At 44.7% G+C, this 18,678-nt stretch overlaps 3 non-coding genes across 3 annotated transcripts; all 3 read right to left on the bottom strand.

The window, feature by feature from the left end:
* Positions 1 to 5,323: 5,323 nt before the first annotated feature.
* Positions 5,324 to 5,398, bottom strand: trnP. The gene has a single exon. It is a non-coding gene; the product is annotated as a tRNA-Pro (tRNA).
* Positions 5,399 to 5,655: 257 nt separating this feature from the next.
* trnF lies at positions 5,656 to 5,730 on the bottom strand. The gene has a single exon. It is a non-coding gene; the product is annotated as a tRNA-Phe (tRNA).
* Positions 5,731 to 9,054: 3,324 nt separating this feature from the next.
* Positions 9,055 to 9,128, bottom strand: trnfM-1. The gene has a single exon. It is a non-coding gene; the product is annotated as a tRNA-Met (tRNA).
* Positions 9,129 to 18,678: the final 9,550 nt, after the last annotated feature.

Below are 18,678 nucleotides of genomic sequence, written 5' to 3'. Positions count from 1 at the left end.
GATCACATCTTCATAACAAAAGGTGTACATGTTCGGCCTCACTCAAGGTAATGGGCCAAACCTAACGAGTCCAAACAAATTGGATCTTATTGTATGACAAAACCACATATAGGTCATTTTTTCAGTAATTCATTTCCTCAAGCAATAGGGTTTTACCAGTCCCAGCAGAGCCTGTGATGAACACGGATTTGCCCTGAGGGATGGCAGACTAAATATGCTTCTGCTCGTTTCCCCTTTCTATTGGAGTGAAGGTTAGCCCAATGTTAGCATTCAGATCCATTTTCAGCCCTGGCCCGGAAATGCCACCTTTTCCTGGCTTTCCAAACAAAGCCCAAGTCCAGTCCATCTAATTCTTTTATTCCCATTCCAGGACGGCCCAGGCCGCTATCCGAGTGCAATCGGCAAAAGCAAGTTTACCTTACTTATTTTAATAATATAATTCGTTCTGCTGTCAAAAGTAGGGGAAAGTGTCTGATCCTTTCAATCAAGCGATAGAGGCAGAGGCTTGACTTCAATCGCCTACGCTAGGACGGAGCTGCTGTCGAGTGAGGATTGGCCGAGGGGAGTGCCATCATGTAGCCGGGTACAAATAAGCCAGTGAAATAGGACTAGGAAGTGTACGACGAAGCACGCGTGGTACGTAAGCGAATACGGATCACGTGGGTTTGTACTGATCCGCTTTCGAGCTGTCGAGTGAGGATTGCTCCATCTATGAAGAAAGGACGCAGGGGGCCTCTCTTATGAAATGAAAAGGGGGGTACTCTCTTCTCTGATGTGCGCTATATTATTGTGTTCTATTTTTGAAAGAGTTTTCGGGATTAAGCCACGTGGCGATACCCGCGAAAAACGAAAGACTCTTTTTTTTTCGCTTAGAGCTTCCCACGTCTATAACTATAAATAGAAGTTTCTCTATTTGGCAAAGCAAGGGGTAGATATGGATCCACCAGTTACCACTTTAACGCTTTTTCAAATTGAGCAAGCAATTCTTAATGTAGAGAACGCAAAGCTCCAGCAGGAGCAAACCCTGGCTGCCTTCTGGGAGCACATGCCTCCTGTCGAGGAGGAGGTCCTGGTAAAGCGGATACAAGAGCTCCGGGACCGCATTTGCGCTCTGGAAGAACGAAGGAGGGCTCTCATCCGAGAGCGCGAATTGCTGCTTATCAGGGCGGCCTCCATTATCCGCGGGAGACCAGGGGGAAACAACTAAGAAGTCCTTTGTTTTTGCTTTTCTTTTTCTTTTCACTTAATATGTTGTTTGTTTACTTTGTTGTAATGTTGTGTTTAGTTGTGTGGCTGGTTTGTCTATGTGTGCGTAAGCTTCATAAAGAAAGGGTCCGTCGACTCTTTCTAGAAGATTGAAATAAGTGTCTGTAGACGCAAAGTAGTGTGTTTTAATGTATGGTGTTCTTTGTCTTTTTTAGTTGAGATCTACTCCGGATGCTTACTGGAGATAGACTCCTATCTATGCTAACTATCTTTGTTTGGTTTTATTTTTTATGTTTGCATGTATGGTATGGGAAAAGCCCTAGTTGTAAATCTTTACTACTTATTAAAATATAATAAATAAGAAAGTTCGTAAAAATGTGCTGAAAATGAAGAAAAAAGGTGTAAGCTCGGTGTACTGGAGATGCGCTTATTAAGCCTTTCTAGCTTTGAAGCAAACTTCTTCCTTGAGTCTGCGCCGTCTTCAAAACCAAACCCTAATCTTGCTCTAGTTCAGTTCGTGTGTTTTACGTGAGCGCGTTGAACTAGTGTGCATGGACCTTAGCCACGAGTTTTTCGGCCTAGACGCTAATAACACGAAAACACTTTGGTCCTGGGTTTTCGATCTCTGTTTTTGCGCGAAAGTCTCAGAAAATCAGTCATCGTTGCTGCGCTTCCTTCACTTGTCCTTGCCCGAGCCTTACCCCATCTTCCATGAACCGGAAGCAAACGAAAGAGGGGAGGCCGGGAACTACGCCTCTTCAGAATCGTAGTTCCTAGGCGCATTCATTATTGATTCACATTCTATCCTCGGGCGGGAAGGAAGTCTCAAAGCTCTTTTGCCAGCTTAGCGTCTTGATGGTCTGTTCAAAATCGAAATCCCGATCTGACCACGCTTTCGTCAGTTGATTATGTCAAAACGGGGAACAGAAGACCTGCTTTTGTTCCAGTTTCTGATTCAAGAATGTCTGTTCCTATTGTTCTTGTAATTTCTGAACGTTTAGGTGAGCCACACCTCCAGCATTTGCAGAGTTCTCTGCATGCATTTGTGGATTCGCTTCCGCCAACCAAATTGGAAGAATTTCATATGGACGAACAGTTTCATTATACGAAACCGTTTTCTCCGTTGACTCCACGGTAAGACGGCTTCAGGTGAGTGAACTGTGGGTCTAGGTAGTGCGGGTAGAAAGCCTCTAAGCTGAGTTCCGTTGGGTAGAGACCGCTGAACATCATTTGGGCAGGCCATCGGCTATATGGGCTTAGACTTTTTGATGGTTGTCATTCTCTGGGTGGGCTCTTTTGAGGGGCTCGAAAGCTTCCACTTCAGACCTTAACTTAAAAAAAGGGCAATCAGCCCATGGCCACATACTTATGTATGCACACTCAAGTAAGCTCTCATTGCAATCAATATCTGTGGTCTCACACAAGGATCTGTTTATTTATGCCTTAGCCGGATTACCACCGCTTTCGTCACCACAATCACTAATAGCACAACCTATATCCGCTTGGATGACTTGAAGGCGAAGCTATTGTAGCATTCGCTACGGTTTCATCAAGGCTTACGAAAAAGAGAAAGATGTAAAAATCAGGTAAGGCGAGCACAAAAGAACTAAAGGAAAAGCCGCTTACCACAAGAAAGCTTACGATAACAAGAATGGGACTGCTTGCAAGGATCAAATGAATTGGACATGAAGTCGAGTCCGCCCTCCATCAAGGATAGGAAGATGCATTCCCCTAAGGGAAGGGGGCTTCTTTCACTTTCGTATTGGAGAGAGCATTGTGGAGCAGCAAAAGGCATAAATAAGGGGAAGCGGCGGATTCCCCGGAAAGGAAAAACGCCTGAAAATAGCGAAGGTTCTGGAGGAGCTTTCCACAAACCGTGATTTCTGGGTAAATGTAAATAAGGGGCAAAAGGCGGCCTACGAATTGATTATCGCCGTGCACGATTGGGAATCCAATCAAAGGGACTAGCGGACGTACCATGAGACTTGATCGTCGTTAGTTTGCTTTGGTTTGGCTTGTTTCCGGGGAGAGGTGAGCCGGTTACGCTTTTAGTGAGGAGACAGGAGCTCTCGAGCTTAGAGAAGTTCCCTAGGCCTGAGAGAGGTCTAGGGGGAGTCCGGATAGAGGACTCTTTAAACCGGTGGGCCCGCAGATGTAGGAAGGCTTAAGCTTTCGAACTGCGTAACAAAAGCGACTCCTTGTTGGTGTAAGATAGGTGTAGGTCCGATTCACCAATGTGAGTTCTAACCTGACGGGTCGTTCGTGTGGAGAATCTCTCTCCTTACTCAGGATTTCTTGATCTTCGAGCTACCCAACTAACTCTCTCTAAGTAAGAGCTCGCCCTTACTGAGTCTTCTCGATAGGAATTAGATAAAAGGTCAGTCCTTCTCCTGTGAGAGACTCCGAAGTGGGCTGCTTTCCAGGGCTATAATTTCCCTGTTTCGACGTGAGATTGGCTTAGATTGGTCTTTCTGTGTACCTAGAGTAAGTCTGCCCATAGAGCTTCAAAGATTCTGGTCTGGTTCGAGAAGCTAGCCTTCCTTATCTTATAAAGTATGATTTAAGGGATCCTTTTTTAGTAAAGTACCCGTGGGATTCGATTTGCCAACTGATCCGAGTTGGATTGGGTCAGGAACGGAAAAATGACTATATAAGATAAGGAATTTATTTGATGTTGAGGCCTCAAGTCCATCCGGAGCAGAAGCACGGCATACTATTGGAGTCTCCCAAATATGTTCTCCATAGAAAGTGGAAGCATACTTTATCACTTGTAAAAGGGATAAAAACGTCCCATCCAACCAAAATCCATTAAGAATCAAAGTTATTTTCCATTTCCACTGTATTACCTCATTGTTGTCAATGTGATGTGATGGTTTGTTATGCCCATCGCTGGTGGAAGTTAGATGATCAATGTATTATGTGTGAGTTAAGAGTTAAGAGTTATGGTTGGTGACTTCCGACTCATAGAATGAGATGAATCAATTCTCTACGGTTAGCATTGGGTAGTTTTTTTCTACGGGCAAAATCGCCTTCATGCCCCAATTGATAACAGATGCTTTTCCACTCGATCCAGTTCCAGCTATTCGCATCACGGGAAAATGGAGTGCTTCCTTCATCGCGGAGGGCGGGGGGCTAGGGAACTGCCAACCTAGGTTTCAATAAGAGCCCCTCCTTTACTTGTAGAATTGAACTTTATAAGACCTTTAGATCGAAGGCCTTGCACCACCGGTCTATGCCAGCTCGTTTTCAAGCCTTTCAAAAAAGGAGTTTTCCCCTTTAAAGCGCAGTCCCTTAATACAATACAGCCATAGTGGATTTTTAAGGAAAATCCTAAGCCAGTCTAAGAGGGATAGGGCCAACGTTAATGTTAATAGAGAGAAAAGATGGATGTGTTTTCCCTTGCAAGATTGCTTTCTTCTCCTACTATTTAAACGGAAAGGTTTACCGATCAAAAGTCTCATAACAGTAATACAATACTGCACATACCAGTCATAATACAGAGGACTCCCAGTGGAATTGTTATGTACACTGCTCCGTAAGTTTGTGTCCAGCTTCACTCTATTGGATTCCCACCGGAGATCCTTGCCAAGATCCTGCTATGGTGTAATCAATGGCTTATGAGTCTTATTTACTTGTATCGTAAGTGATGTGTTTTAATAGCTGGCTTAGGATTCTCATTTCGCTGATGATAAGTAAAGAAAAAGGGCAAGGACTAATCCATATGGGCCACCTCTATTGGTTTTTCATAAACAGACTCCTCCTGGTCCTATCGAACCAGCTTCTTCAATCCTAGCTTCATGAGGGAGCCTCCTTTTTTTAACATTTACAAAGGTATTCAGACAAGGAAGGCTGTTAAGCATGCAGACTTATTCTCTTTTCTTACGTGAATTAGATACTACTTAAATGCAGTTTCACTCCTAACTAAGATAAGAAGAAGGTAAGATGACTGACTATAGGCAAGAAAGAATTGAACCTAAGGCTTGCCCCCGAAACATTTGGAAGAAATGCTGCTTTAGATCCCGCCCAGATCAGATAAAGGGCGGTCTATTTTTTTATCTTTCTAAACGAAAGTTTACTACGGGTGCTCTTTAGGCTGTGCCGGGCTGTGCACTTAACATCAAGGTGACAGGATTCGAACCTATGGCCCTCTGTACCCAAAACAGATGCGCTGACCAGACTGCGCTACACCTCGTCTCACCCCCCTCAGCATATAGATCCACCCGATCGATGAAGACTCGAACCGAACTCGCCCATCCTTTTGGGCATAGGGACGCGAGAACCAATCCGAGTAATCAACCGCTTTTTTGATAAAATCTGCCTCCAGCAAGATAGGGCGACGCCAAAAAGCCGTATAGTGCAGGAGCGCTCACATTTTTTTTGCTTCCTCTTTCACTTGAATTAAAAAAATCCGGCTCGCTCCCGGCTACCTGTCCTTTGGACCCATAAGCCCGCTTAGAAGTGGATTCGAACCACATGACACAAGGATTTTCAGTCCTTTGCTCTAACCAGCTGAGCTACCTGAACCACTTTCCTAAATTAAATTCTGTTTTCTTCATCGAATAGCGCCCTACCTTACTTACCACTTGACTAGTCAGGGAAAAGCCCTTGACTAATCACTTAAAAGAAAGGGCTTTTTTCGTTCGTCAAGCTTTCGAGCAGCTCTTTCAACTGCCGCCTAATCTCCTCTCCCAACATGCTAAAGAACCGAGAGCCGCCCAGGGAAGGGACTGCCGGAGGGAGCTTGCTTATAAAAAGAAGATAGGCCGGTCAAAACAACGCGCAACGGGCTCTCCGCTCACTAAGTAGTGCTTTTCTGTCCTCCGGGGGACTCCACCAACACACACCAAGAGGTTCTTTCTCTCACGTAATTTCGCCCGCCCGTTCCACTTCCGTGCCGGAGGAAATGGGATTCGAACCTACCTTTATTCAGATAAACTGATCGCTCTACCAACTAGCCTTCTGGGTGGGCTTAAGACACGGATTTGCTAGATCTATATACAACCTTCTTGTATCATGGGTTTGAATCCCATAATAAAGAGCTACATAACCATGTAGCGTTGGGCTTAACCGAGACCAGACATCTGCTTTTACTGCCATTGGTTTTGTTCGTCGTGACGAAGTGACTGCCTCACACCACAATTAAGAATTGGCGCCGCACCCTAACCCTCTGGTCACTTCACTTGGCTTTCATGCCTTACTTGTTGTTATTTATACCCCGGTTTCTAACGGTTCACTTCGCTAGCTGCGGTCCCCTACTTCGGTGACCCTTTCCTTGCGGCTTGGCTTGCTCGCTAATCATTGGCTTTAGACAGCGATTTATTTGATGTCTGTAGGATGAGAGTGATTGCTTCATCCGTAGTTCTGCTGATTTAGGAGTAGGTCTTGGCTCTTAAGGCTTTTCTTCTCGATGCTTTGTCCTCTAGTCCCGCTTATTCTAAGTCTATGGTAGAGCTAGAGCCCGGGAAGGTTCTCCATGACAGACGAGAAAGGTTTTTTGGTCCCTTAGTAGTAATAGTAGTTACTCCCAGCCCCTTTCCTTTACAGAAGAACAAAAAAGTTGATTAGTTGCATCCGAGGTTCAAAGCCCTGCTCATAGAAGGGATGGAGACAGCTACTTTTAGAATGAGAGAGGCATGGACCAATGCAATGGTGTCAAAAAACAGGCATTTCTTTGGTCCAATCCAATCACAGCTTATTCCGCCTACACCTTATTTGCCGAAAGCCCTTGTCTGTGGCTATCTTCTACATTCTCTGCCATCTTCCGTCATCCCCTTTCTCTTCGCTCTTCCGGAACCGGTACAGAAATGGGTGGTGGGATCTCCTCCTTTCTATTTACGCTGGGAACTTCAATCAAAGCCTAAGCCGGTCACCGGGTAGTTTAAGAGATAGTTTGATCCCTATTGAATGAAGAAGAAAGAATCGATTCTAAGCACAACAACTGGACACTTGAATTGAAATAGCGTAATAAAAGAGATCAGCATCTTCTTGTCTGTCTCTGCTTTTATTTTCTATAAGTAGAGGTAGGAAGTTACTTGATCAACCGGTAATCTTTCTCTTTCTTTCCTTCTCCAGCAGCACCTATCGGTACAGCAACTTCGTACCTATCCCTATCGGGGGAGGCTTGAGCTAGAGCAAAGTCTTCTGCTTTACGCCCGACCAAGCTTCCTTAGCGTACTGAGACTACCTATTCATAAGAAGGACAGTCTCAACCCTTGAGTACGAAAGTAGGCTCTTCCTTTATTAGATAACGCTATTATTCCCATCTCGGGAGAAACAGAAAGAAGTACGTTGACGACAATTCTATAGCTGGGGATCTTGCTAACAATGAAACTCCTAACCTTAAATCATATAACAGGGGCTTTCACTCCTTCTGGCCATTGAAAGCATTCCAATTGCAGCTTCTTCTTAGGATTCGTTAAAATAAAATTACCCTAATCTAATGCCATGGCCTTCGCTCTAGTTATGCTACTAATGCCCGTACTCCAACAGCTAAATCGATGGCATCGCTGATTCCCTCAAGCCTTCCAAGATCGGATTAATCCCTTCCTCTCAGGTTCCTTCACTTAGAGTAGTGAGTCTAGTGAAAGCCGAATCCTAAGAAGAAGGTACGGAAGCTGGGATAACCACTTTATACGATAACGATACCATTCACAGCGGAACAAGAAGAATCACACTCGACTCAACTTGTGAGCTATCGAGTCAGTAGCGGCCTTTAGAGCTGGGATAAGTAGGGTACTCAGATGTGAGAGCCGGACTCTCCTCAACCGAGACATAGAACTCCTAGCTCTGGAGCTGATTGAATTGATTCTTTTCACAGCTACCGAGTCTTCTCCTCGCTCACTGAACTCCCCCCAATCTAGTCTCGGGTCAAGAGATAAGAGCGATGGCATACCTTGAGTCACTCGCTTCCATTGGGCGAACTTTCATCTGTTCTCTTTCAGCATTTATGGTAAAATGAACCACCTTGCTTATCACAGTTAGGTCGATTTTCTTTGATCCTCATCTCGTTCAGTTTTGATGGCCGCTAGTTCCTTTATTACGTCGTTCAGTTCAAAGAGTCATTCGGGTATCTGCTTTCAATGTTTGCTAGTAAACAGTGGTTGTCTCCTTGATACCCTCTCGCCCTTACATACAACGTATTTGAGTGCTTTTTAGTAATATGATACGCTGTGAAGTGAAGAGTCGACAACTATAGGCCTCTCCCCCCAATGCAAGGAAAGGAATGTTCCCTACCTATCCGGCACCTTTTACTGGAAGCTAGTCCTTCCCTGCTCTTGAATAGCGTAGTTGTCAAATCCTCTCCTTTCTTCGTTGCAGAACTCCCTTTCTAGAATAAAAGAAAGGGTCTACGCTCACTTATTTCTTAAGAAATGTATTAGGACCTCTCTTTCATTTCTCAAGGCAGATGATTTGGACGATTCCAATACGTTTATCTCCGAGCTAGTCAGTCTGTTCCTCTCGCTATCGGTCAAGCAACTATGTACCTTTCAGTCGGTAAAGTGGCTTCGCTTCGCTCTTTCCCCGCGCATTCCCCTAGGACTTGATTCTCTTACCTTAGTTGGTTTCTCATTACCCTTTCATAGATACGAGCTGGATGGATGATTAGTAGACCAAGTCCAATTCAAAGCAAGGCCTTCAAGTATTGATTGAGGCACAATAGTGTTCAAGGGAATCTATTCTCTATATGAGATGCGGCTGGGATCGAGAATTGATCCGAGAGAATTAGACTAGCTTATCTGAGTTGAATGAAGCTGGAATAGTTCCATTAGGGGTTCTCCTGTATAGTGAGTCTAGTGCTTAGCTTGATGGAAACTAGGGTTCAAGTTCAGACTTGGAGAAAGAAAGACATGGCGGGGGCAGGATTCGAACCTGCAATCTTCAGATTATGAGCCTGACGAGTTAACCAACTACTCTACCCCGCTTCTTCACCTACTCTTTCTTCTCTCCTACGGGCCCGAACGGGATGAATCCAATATAATGTTCAGTTTAATCCGTCTGTGAAGTCCTTCATTCTATATTCTATTTATTTCATTCTTTAGTGAAAGTCTGGCCTAGCAAGAAAACGAGTGCGAGTTAGCCTTTCTAACGCCCTTTATCCTGCCACTATTATTTAAGGGGCCTGCAGTGGTAGAACCAACCTGGTGAACCAGGCGTACTACTTCCCAACGTGGACCTTTCTTCTCTTATGAGATTTCGAAAAAAAAGCGCCCCTCAATGCGAAAATTGACGAGAATTCGAAAGACAGGGATCGGGGAGAGGGGAAATGAATTTGACAGCTATATCTATTGATCGATAAAGCTTGGCTTGGGCGGACAACCGCGTAAGATATGACTAGAATTCCATTTCTTCCTTGTTACGAACGAGGTACCGAATTGAGTTGATAGTGATAGATCGTAGTGCTACTAGCCCTGCTGGGAAAAACCAGAGAAAGCCCGGAGGGAAGTGGCCCAGCGGAATCGCGCTCTATCGGTACGCTGTAAGATGAAGGAAGAAACTTGGTGAAGTTCAGGCATTTCTTGGGCCGAGTATACCATTGAAAGAAAACCTTGGTTGGACTATCACTATATATAATAAAGTTACAGCTTTTTCATCCTCTAGGTAGGGATCAGATTGATTTAGCTGTAACGATACCCCGATTGTCCGAGTCCAAAAAGATCGGATTTGTGCTAATGCGGATTTTATAGCGCCATTTTCTTTCGATTTAGGCCATGCCTTTAGGCTGTCGAGTGAGGATTGGCCAAGGCTCGAATTGACTCAAAAGTTGGCTCAAAAGAAGCATCAAAAGCTGCACCGGCATAAGCCGAGGCAGAGCCTACCTTCGTTCGAGCCCGGCGTTCGCTGGTACTTTACTTACTTGTGCAATCGAGATTAGTTCAGCCCGTGCAAACACGGATCTCTACTTCTTTATTACACTAGTCTATATAGTCTCCGTCTATTTATTATTGGATGTGGGATTACTCTCAAGCAATTGGTGATCCGGGCTATTTCTCTAAAGTAGATTGATTTGGCACAGGACGGGTGTATTTGAACCAAGGGAAAATGAGATTGAAAAAATAACTTCTTCTATTAAGAGTTGAAAGACTCGTGCTTTTTTTGTCAAGGACAAGGGAATCACTCGTCTTATTCATCAGGCCTGAAAGAACAAAACAAATAGGGCTCAAAAGGGTGGTTTGTCTCTCGGAATTGGCTCTTCCACCCTTTCGTTTCTGAAAGGGAGGGCGTTTTTCCTGTTAGCGCTGGATTCCGAAGAAAGGGAATCCCCTAGACCTAGAATAGAAGGAGCGTAGTAGCTCGACAGTAACAGACAGTAAGGGAGAGGAGCTAGAATAGAAGCACTGGCTTACGGGGAACTCACGCTTGTCGAACACTTTAGTTTAGTTCTATTTTCTCGTGCCAGATCCTTAGAGGACTTCTTTTGGGAACCCTTTACTTATTAGGATGATAGGGCCACTCCCGATACCACCCCTTCTTTCCCGCTACTGCCTTTCCTGTCTCAGCCAACCTGAGAGCCTCTAAAGTAAACCTGTCCAGCAGCTATTAGTCCATTCCATTCCGAGCCCTTTCGAGTCGGCCTTAGTGGATGGGGTCTTTCATTCACTGTTGATTCGGTTCTATCGATATCGCAACGTGCGGAGACGCTCTTCCCAATAAATAGGGATGGATGTTGGGGCACCCCCTGCTTGCCAAAGTCTTATAGTGACGTCTTTGGGAGAGAGTTACTAGTGGAATACTAGTAACTTCACTCCCTTCCCTTGGTTGGAACTGCTATATCGCGGACAGGAACAGCAGACTCTGGCTCGGTCTAATATGCTATTCCCCTCTTTCCTTTCAAGGTACCAGACCCGTCTTAGCCTACCCTAACGTCTGATGAAAAGATCTCCCTGGCCGGGCCTATTGGCTCAACAAAAAAGGATTGGGTTCCCCTTCTTCCTTCCGATCTCTTGTTTCTCGGCTTTTTGGCTATAGCTCTCCAGTTTGGAAGAAAGGTTTGATTGCTGTAAATGAAGTTATATAATATAAATAGTAAACAAGGACCGGCCAAAGCCTTCGAAGTGAAATAGAGTTCAGAGTTCGAGTTCATGGACAGGACTGTAACAGCTACTAGTAACCTCTTCGCTTCGCTCGAGCAGCTCCGCACGTTGCGCTAACGAAAGAAGTAAGAGAAGCACCTTATCGTTTAAGGGTCTCAAGCCCAGCCCTCTCCTTATTTTATTGATGATAGGGCGAGTGACACTTATTTAGGTAGGGGCCAGAAAGAAAACGGAATAGCTAAGGCGCAGCACCTTATCCTCCCATCTATCTTTAAAGCAGTGGGTCCTTGTTCGGGTCTTCCTTATCTAGTCTGTCTATCAATTATTGATTTCAAGAAAGCAATTGAATTTCGTATACAAAGAAAGAGCATCTTCTCTAATCTCTGACGCTATCTATTCAACGACAGTCTCCATTCTAGGATTGAAGAACTGAAGGACCAAAGAGATAGTGTAGAGCTCTTTTGTCTATTATTTTCGTCTTCTGCCCTTTCTTTTAGTTGAGCGATCGCTCGCGCTTCCTCCATAAGCAGCTTGTCCGCATTTGCTTGAGGGAATGGGCGTAATCGATACAGAATCCTATCCTCCGCTTCCGAGAGAGCTTGATCCACTACCTCCTTCGGGTGGTCCGATGTGGAGGAGGCAGGCTCCGGCTCAGCCGCTGGAGGACGATTTAAGTCAATGTCCCACCGAGGGCAAGGTTTTGATGAGCTTTATTCCCCGGAAGTCCCCGATACACCCACAATTAGAAAGGGGAAAACAAGATCTCCAAAAAGAATGAATACCCAAGCGATTAAGTAGATAGATGCGCAGGAAATCAAAAAAGAAGGAGATGCAAAATAGAAGGGAGAGAAACACAAGAAAGACACCGTATTTCTAAACCATCATAACAAAAACGGTTCAAACATAACATAGGTTTTCCTACAAGGACCAGATTCTTACCTGTTATCATACTCGCGGTTCTTCCGTCAGATCCGATAGTCCTTGCTAAAGCTACTGCGATCAGACAAGGAAGACAGCGAAGGGAAGAATGGAAATGGATCATTGTGCTATCTGGTTGACCCTTTATCCCACTTATTACTTTCCGCTACCCTTTCTTTCTTTAGAGCAAGAAGCGGAACTATAGAGATGATATGAAAGTTTTGTCTTACGAATCGGAAGATGTCCAACAGCCACGAAGGAAGGTTGCTCCCAATCTTAAAGTTATTTTTTATTTTGAAAGCGAAACTACGACCGACATTCACCGAGGTTGGCACAGGGAGCCGCTCCGAGTGTGAGAATCCGATGCCGGGGTGATGGGAGGGGGGTAAGAGAAGCGAGATTTTTGTATGCACGAGGAAAGAGGAGATTGTTAATCTAAAGCTAATAAGCTCTTTTTGTTTTTGGGCTTCCCCTTTTTCAATAACCTCCTCCCTTATGGAAAGCCCACTGCTTAAGACCCTCAATCGAAAGGTCAAGGATTGTTCGTGCTGTTCCGTATATAGATAAGACCATCTCCGGTTCTTGGAAACCCACCGCTCTGCTTCTAGCTATTCGGATAGACCACACCTCAGAAAGAAAGTCCGCTATTCTATTCCATATCATGGCAGCAATCCCGGGAATGGGCATCCATTATAAGATGTCTAGGCACAAAAATAGAGATATGCCAGAAAGACAGGATACAGGTACTCTACGGGAGAAGGGATTGGATTTGGCACGCTGAAACCCTAAGTCCCCTGTTCCCTTTCTTATGATAAAAGAGATTGTTGAGTCCAATTGTGGGTGGAGAAGGCGTCTATGCTTGAAACTGATCCTTAAGATTGGAATCGTTTAGCGTCTATCTATTCCGTGTATTCTTGTGAGGAGAAGCCCCCTTTCCCTGCTTTCTATATCTTTATGACGAATAGGTTTGATGATTCCGTTGTCTCTCTTTCCTAGGCCTGTTCCAGGTGTGTACCCGGATCTCAGCTCCGAAACCTGCTTTTCTTAAGCCCGACGCATTACTTGAATGGAAGGCACTTTCAATAGTAAGCTTATTCTATGTCCTCCTTCGCTTGACCTATTTGAATTGAACTAGAGCTTTCTTTCTTGATTGCAATTTTGACTTATGGCAGACCGGATTTCAAAATTCCTATTGAGACCCTTGACGACCTACCAGATGATCATCCTAGAGTTCCCTCTAAAAAAGTTTTGTCAAAAGACATAGACCGTGGCGTGGCATTAGTTCTAGCTCTCATTTCTTGCTTTTTATAGCTAACTGCCCAGACAAAGAAGGTCAGAGAAGGCTCAGGTATGATTAAGTCTCAATCGATTCTCACTACCGAATCGATTTCTCCCAAGGCTAAAGAAAGCACTGAGCCTGCTCCGAAAATGCTGTGAGAAAGAGGATCTGTTGGTTTAGGAAAACTATCACTTTTGGTTCATGAAGAAGCGGCCCCTCCGCATCAAGATAGTCAATCGATAGAGGTGTTGGGGTATTATTCCTAAAATAGGTTATAGGTGAAATGACTCTCATTGGTTGGAAGTACCAAAGACTCCCTAGCTCCCTTAAAACAAAAGAAAGTCAGAGCATCTTCTCCTTCAATTGCGCTAACAGCTCAAATAGCAACGATGGTAATGACGATAGCTTTACAGGAATTGCTTTCTTATTGATTCTATTTGAAAACAGTATAATGCCACATCTTACTAACTTCTTCTTCCTTTTCTTCTTCATGTGCAATAAGCCCTTCCACTATATGCAAGCACTTTTATTGCTGTAGAAAGTCTAAAGTATCGCAAGTAAGGCAGCAAGAAGAAGAGGAGGCTCGGCCATTAACAGTTGCGTTAGAATTGCCTCTCCATCCGCCGCTGAAGAAAGAATCTCACCCTTCCGCTGTCCCTACTATTCGACATTTCCCGGAGGAGTCAATCAGTGAGGGAGGGAAGATTCAAGACTGAACAGCCTTCCAACTCCATTCTCTATCCTCCAAATCAATCGCTAATGTATAACCTTTGAAAAGCTTTCATTGGAACTTCCCCTTTCCCGATCAATAGGCTGTTAGGGCTTTAGCCCAAGAACCCGATGCCCATTCAATAGAAGAAGTTGTTCTACCTTCGGAACCTGGTTATGAGATTCGTTGTTCGATCTTGAAGCAAGCATTTATCGTCCAGCCGGAGGAATAGTCGTTATTTCACCATTTGAATAACCTTGAAAAAAGCCTTCCTCAGCAGAGAACAGAGAGGTACTACCTACTTTCTTCCATTTTCCTTTTCTGACTGCTGTCTTAAACCTTTCTACTTTAACACAGGCACCTAATACATCAGGGACAGAAGTTTGACCGAATCTTGCAGCACCCCAACCACCTTTGTTTGGAGGAAAGCCAGATGGGACCAATTGAGGAAGCAGATCCAATTCCAACAACTGAACAAATTGGTGTTCAAGTTCCAAGGGCTGAGCACCAAGAAGAAATAGAGCATCAACCCGAGGAAATGAATCCTAACCGGGATGGGATAGAAGGACCTCTGATTGCAGAGCCGGAAGCCAACCATGGGGAATCCGTGACACCGAGCAATGATGCTCAAATCGCTCCGCTGCAACGACTCTCATTTCAGATGAGCATTCTTCTCAAGTAGGCGAAGGTGTCCGATCTACTAGCTCTACTCCAACCAATCCGGAGACTACAAGACCTTCACCTCAATCTCCACCGGTTCCCACTGAAAGCAAAGCATTACCTAAGGTAGATCATTTATCTCTAAAAACTCCTTCCAGTTTGCCATAAACCTTCTTGGCTAACTGTTGACATCATCTTCAATCTCAGACTATTGGGATTGGAGCAAGAGTGGAATGGAAGAAAGCTGTCCTTATCTTCTCCTCCAACCGGTACCTCCTCCCGACATGAAGGAATGCCCGATAATCGGGGGCTGGTATGTCCTTTCAGTTCTGGTCTGGGGAACGCCGATCAAAGAAAGCACTCCTATACTGCCTGGTGTTGATTCGGCAATTTGCGTTGGGGAGCTTTGTCATCTCAAAGAATAAGCGGATCTTCCCTTGCATGCGGATCTGAAAGTCGTGGATCTCCTGATGGCCGGTAGCTGCTTTCTGCTCTCCTTATTAGTGCCAACCAACTCCGCTAGGTATAGGTAGGGAGTCTTCTACAAGTCGCATTACTGGTCGATGACCTTCTTTTGGAAGCAGTCGAGATGCCTGCCTTTCCTGGGGGAACCCTTCCTTGCATTCTATTATTGTATTCGCTTCAATCGCTCCTGAATCGGCGGATCAAAGATCGGAATACCAGCCTTTCACTGCTAGAGGTGGATTGGTTAAGAGGCCAAATGCTATTTGCTTGCTTCTCCTGTTCGCTCTAGTTCACCTGGTTTACAACGGTCTGTTTGCTAGGTTTTTTTTAGACAAGGGCTAAGGGCGAGTCATCCCTCTTAGCAGCTCTTTCCTAATCAATCAGCTTTTGTGCTCTCCCAAAACAGCGGAAATACTTTTAAGTAAGAATTCCACCAACTACTGATCTCATGAAAGGGAATACTTTGATTGAAACAAGACTTTCTTTCTCTTGCACCACGCCGGAACGTATGGACACTGCCGAAAGTGAAGTAAGAAGGAATCGGGGTGGCTAGCTTTCCTGCTTATGTGCTTGTTATTAAGAAGATAGAAAAGAGATAGCTATCTCCCGTAGGCTACTCTTTAGAGCGTTTCACTCGTTTAAGGAAGACTAAGACAACAGGGTTTACGAACAGGGGTTATTCCCATATATCTATTATATGGATGGATGTTACTTTTGTGCTTCATTTAGTTTTGCGTATCAGTCAAGTTTCAGGTCTGTGCCTGAGGCCTGGACCAGAAAGCTTTAATGGCGGGGGCAGAAACGGAAGCAGGTACGAATAGAAGAAGGCCCAGAATAGCCAAGCCAAAGGGGTCCAATCAGTTGCGTAATGTCCGGTATCGGGAGTCTTTTAGTAATCCACAGATTAGGAACCGAGTGGGGAAGTGAGCTCTACTCTAAACTCTAAAGGCTGCTCTGCCACCTAGGGGATAGGAAACCTATTCCTTTTAGTCCGATTCGCCTGCCTCGAAGACTGGCATTAGGCCCCTACTGATGAATGATAGGATTGATTCAAAGCAAAGGAAATGGTCCCCTCTCCGCTACGGGGGATGCTATAAGAAGATAAGCCCCTGGGGGCTAGTACTTACTATTACACAGGCTAGTAGCAGACAACCCTCAATTACATCGACCCTTGCAACAACCAAAAAGCAGTAAGCCTTCCTTCCTACAAGGGTAGGGTTTGGATTGGAATGCTTACGGAATGGAAAAAGGGCTAGGACGAAAGGGCCAGCATGAGACATAGGGACTACGGTATATACGTAATAGCCGGACTAAGAGATTATAAAAACTAGTAAAAAAAAAGGCAATAGCCCCTTCCACAACAAAGAAAGTTTGCAATGGGGATAGACCTGAAGCCTTCGCTTTTACGGAAGACGGGATAGTACAGTACGGTAGTAATGGGCGGAATAAGTCAAGTAGGCTGGCTGGCGGGATAGAGGGAAAGATAAGTTTTTTAAAATAAAGAATAAAATGAAACCTTACCACAATACGACCATCGGGGGATGAAGATATACCATAAAGCACATGAACTCGATCTACTAGACGGACTAAGAGGGAATAGACGGGAAGCAAGCATGGAAGCACTCAAGCTAAAGCAAATGCACCTTACAACACTTCGAAAGCTAATCTAATGCAAGGTTAAGGTACCTCACTAAAGGGGCTAGGGAAATTATCCTAGACAAGGAAGAAGATAACCTCGATCGGACGGACCTTAGTCTGGATTCGAAAACAAAGAAGAAACAGCTTTGACATTGGCAAGTCACACATTTTATCCCTCTGAGTCCCTGTCCCCGAGTCTCAAAAAAGAGATGTACGATTCGATGGGGATAGAAAAGGAAACCCGTAACCACGCTTTCACTTACATTCAAAATTGAAACAACTAACGGAAGAGGGAATGCACCTTTACCATAGGGCAATGGAAAGAATCCGCGTAAAACAAAGCGGTGGCCTATGCCCAAAAAAAGAGGGAGAGAGATCTCTCGTCAGGTCTTGGGTAGTTTGCCGGAGGTGTGAAAGGTGGGCTTCACCTTTTTCTGTAGCCTTCTAAATAAGGTGAGGCCACCCTATCAGGTATGGGGTGGAGGAGGAGAGCGTGTATGTGGGCTTCTTATACTGGATGACTTTACTGACATTCAAAACCGGTAGAGGATTGGGAAGGTTACTAATCTTTCTTTCGAGTGCGGCTCTATGCAAAGGTTATTCATCTTTCCCTAGGGTGCTTAGTAGAGATTATTATGCCCTGCCTACGTCTATTCATGCTTGGTCTTCTGAGAGTTAGGATGAAATGCGATCCATTCAAAGTCTTAGTTTGTACAAAATTCCTTCCTCACCAAGTAGTCTCGTTGGTCTTCAAAAGAAGACAGTCGAGCTAGGGGCGGCGAAAGCTTCTTCCGGGAACGCTATTTCCCGGCCTGGGACAGTTGGTTGATTGGATAAGAGGGGAGATCCGCGAAGGGAGTATAAAATCAGAAAGAAAGTAATAGGAAAAAATAGGGCTCAATCTGAAGATGGACGGTCTTTAGGCACTCGTCCCTTTATATTATAGGGGTGGGTTCAAATCATTCTATATGAGGAGCCAGTTGAGATTGAGATATAAAAAAGTGGAGTCTTTCACTTAGAGAGTATCCTCGGCTATAGGTCTTCCGGTCCGGCTTCCTAAACCACTTGGTCCCGTTCTATGCGCATCTCGGATTCAACCTGCACATATCACTCTACTTTCTTTCTGGGAGAGCCAATAGAGAACTCAAGGGTATCAACTTTTGACTCGACTCGTTGGTTGAAAGAGTCAAAGCTCCTGACTAGCTTTAGAGCACACGGCAATTGGTACTACTTCGCTATCGGTCACCGCATTGAAAGCGATCTTTATACGTTAGGTAAGTTAGCGGCGTAATAAGCCGGCCTTTTAAGAAAGAAAGACCGTTCCATCTTGTTCGAAAGCGGTCCACTCCGGAAGTAGTGGTGGCAAATCTTTTGGATGGACTTAAAAAGAAAACTCTTTCTTTTCATGGAAACGAAAGAATATTAAATGAAGAATGACAGGGCTAGGTAAAAGGTGCATTAGAGCAAGTCACTGATTATCCCCACCCAAAGGAGGTAAGGAACTGGGACGGAATGCGAGCCAGAGGCAGTACATCCTTTCCGGTAAGCAGTACGTGTGGGTGTGCTTATTTGAGAGTCACCAAGGAAGTAGTAGAAATGTTGAAGAGGAGACAACCCGCTCTTGAAAGACTATGCGCGTCGCGTGCTCGATCTAGCAATTGTTTTTATGAACTGTCATTCAAAAAGAAAGAAGAGAAAGAAATGGAGGGTGGCGCCTACATAACAGGTTGCTTGCTTACCAAGCCATCCTGGTCGCTCCTCCAGTTCGATTT

Source organism: Phaseolus vulgaris, mitochondrion (genome assembly GCF_051622355.1).
Source record: "Phaseolus vulgaris mitochondrion, complete genome".
In the NCBI taxonomy this organism is placed as follows: domain Eukaryota; kingdom Viridiplantae; phylum Streptophyta; class Magnoliopsida; order Fabales; family Fabaceae; genus Phaseolus; species Phaseolus vulgaris.
The sequence above is the reverse complement of the archived record's forward strand: the minus strand, read 5'-3'. Positions and strand labels throughout refer to the sequence as shown.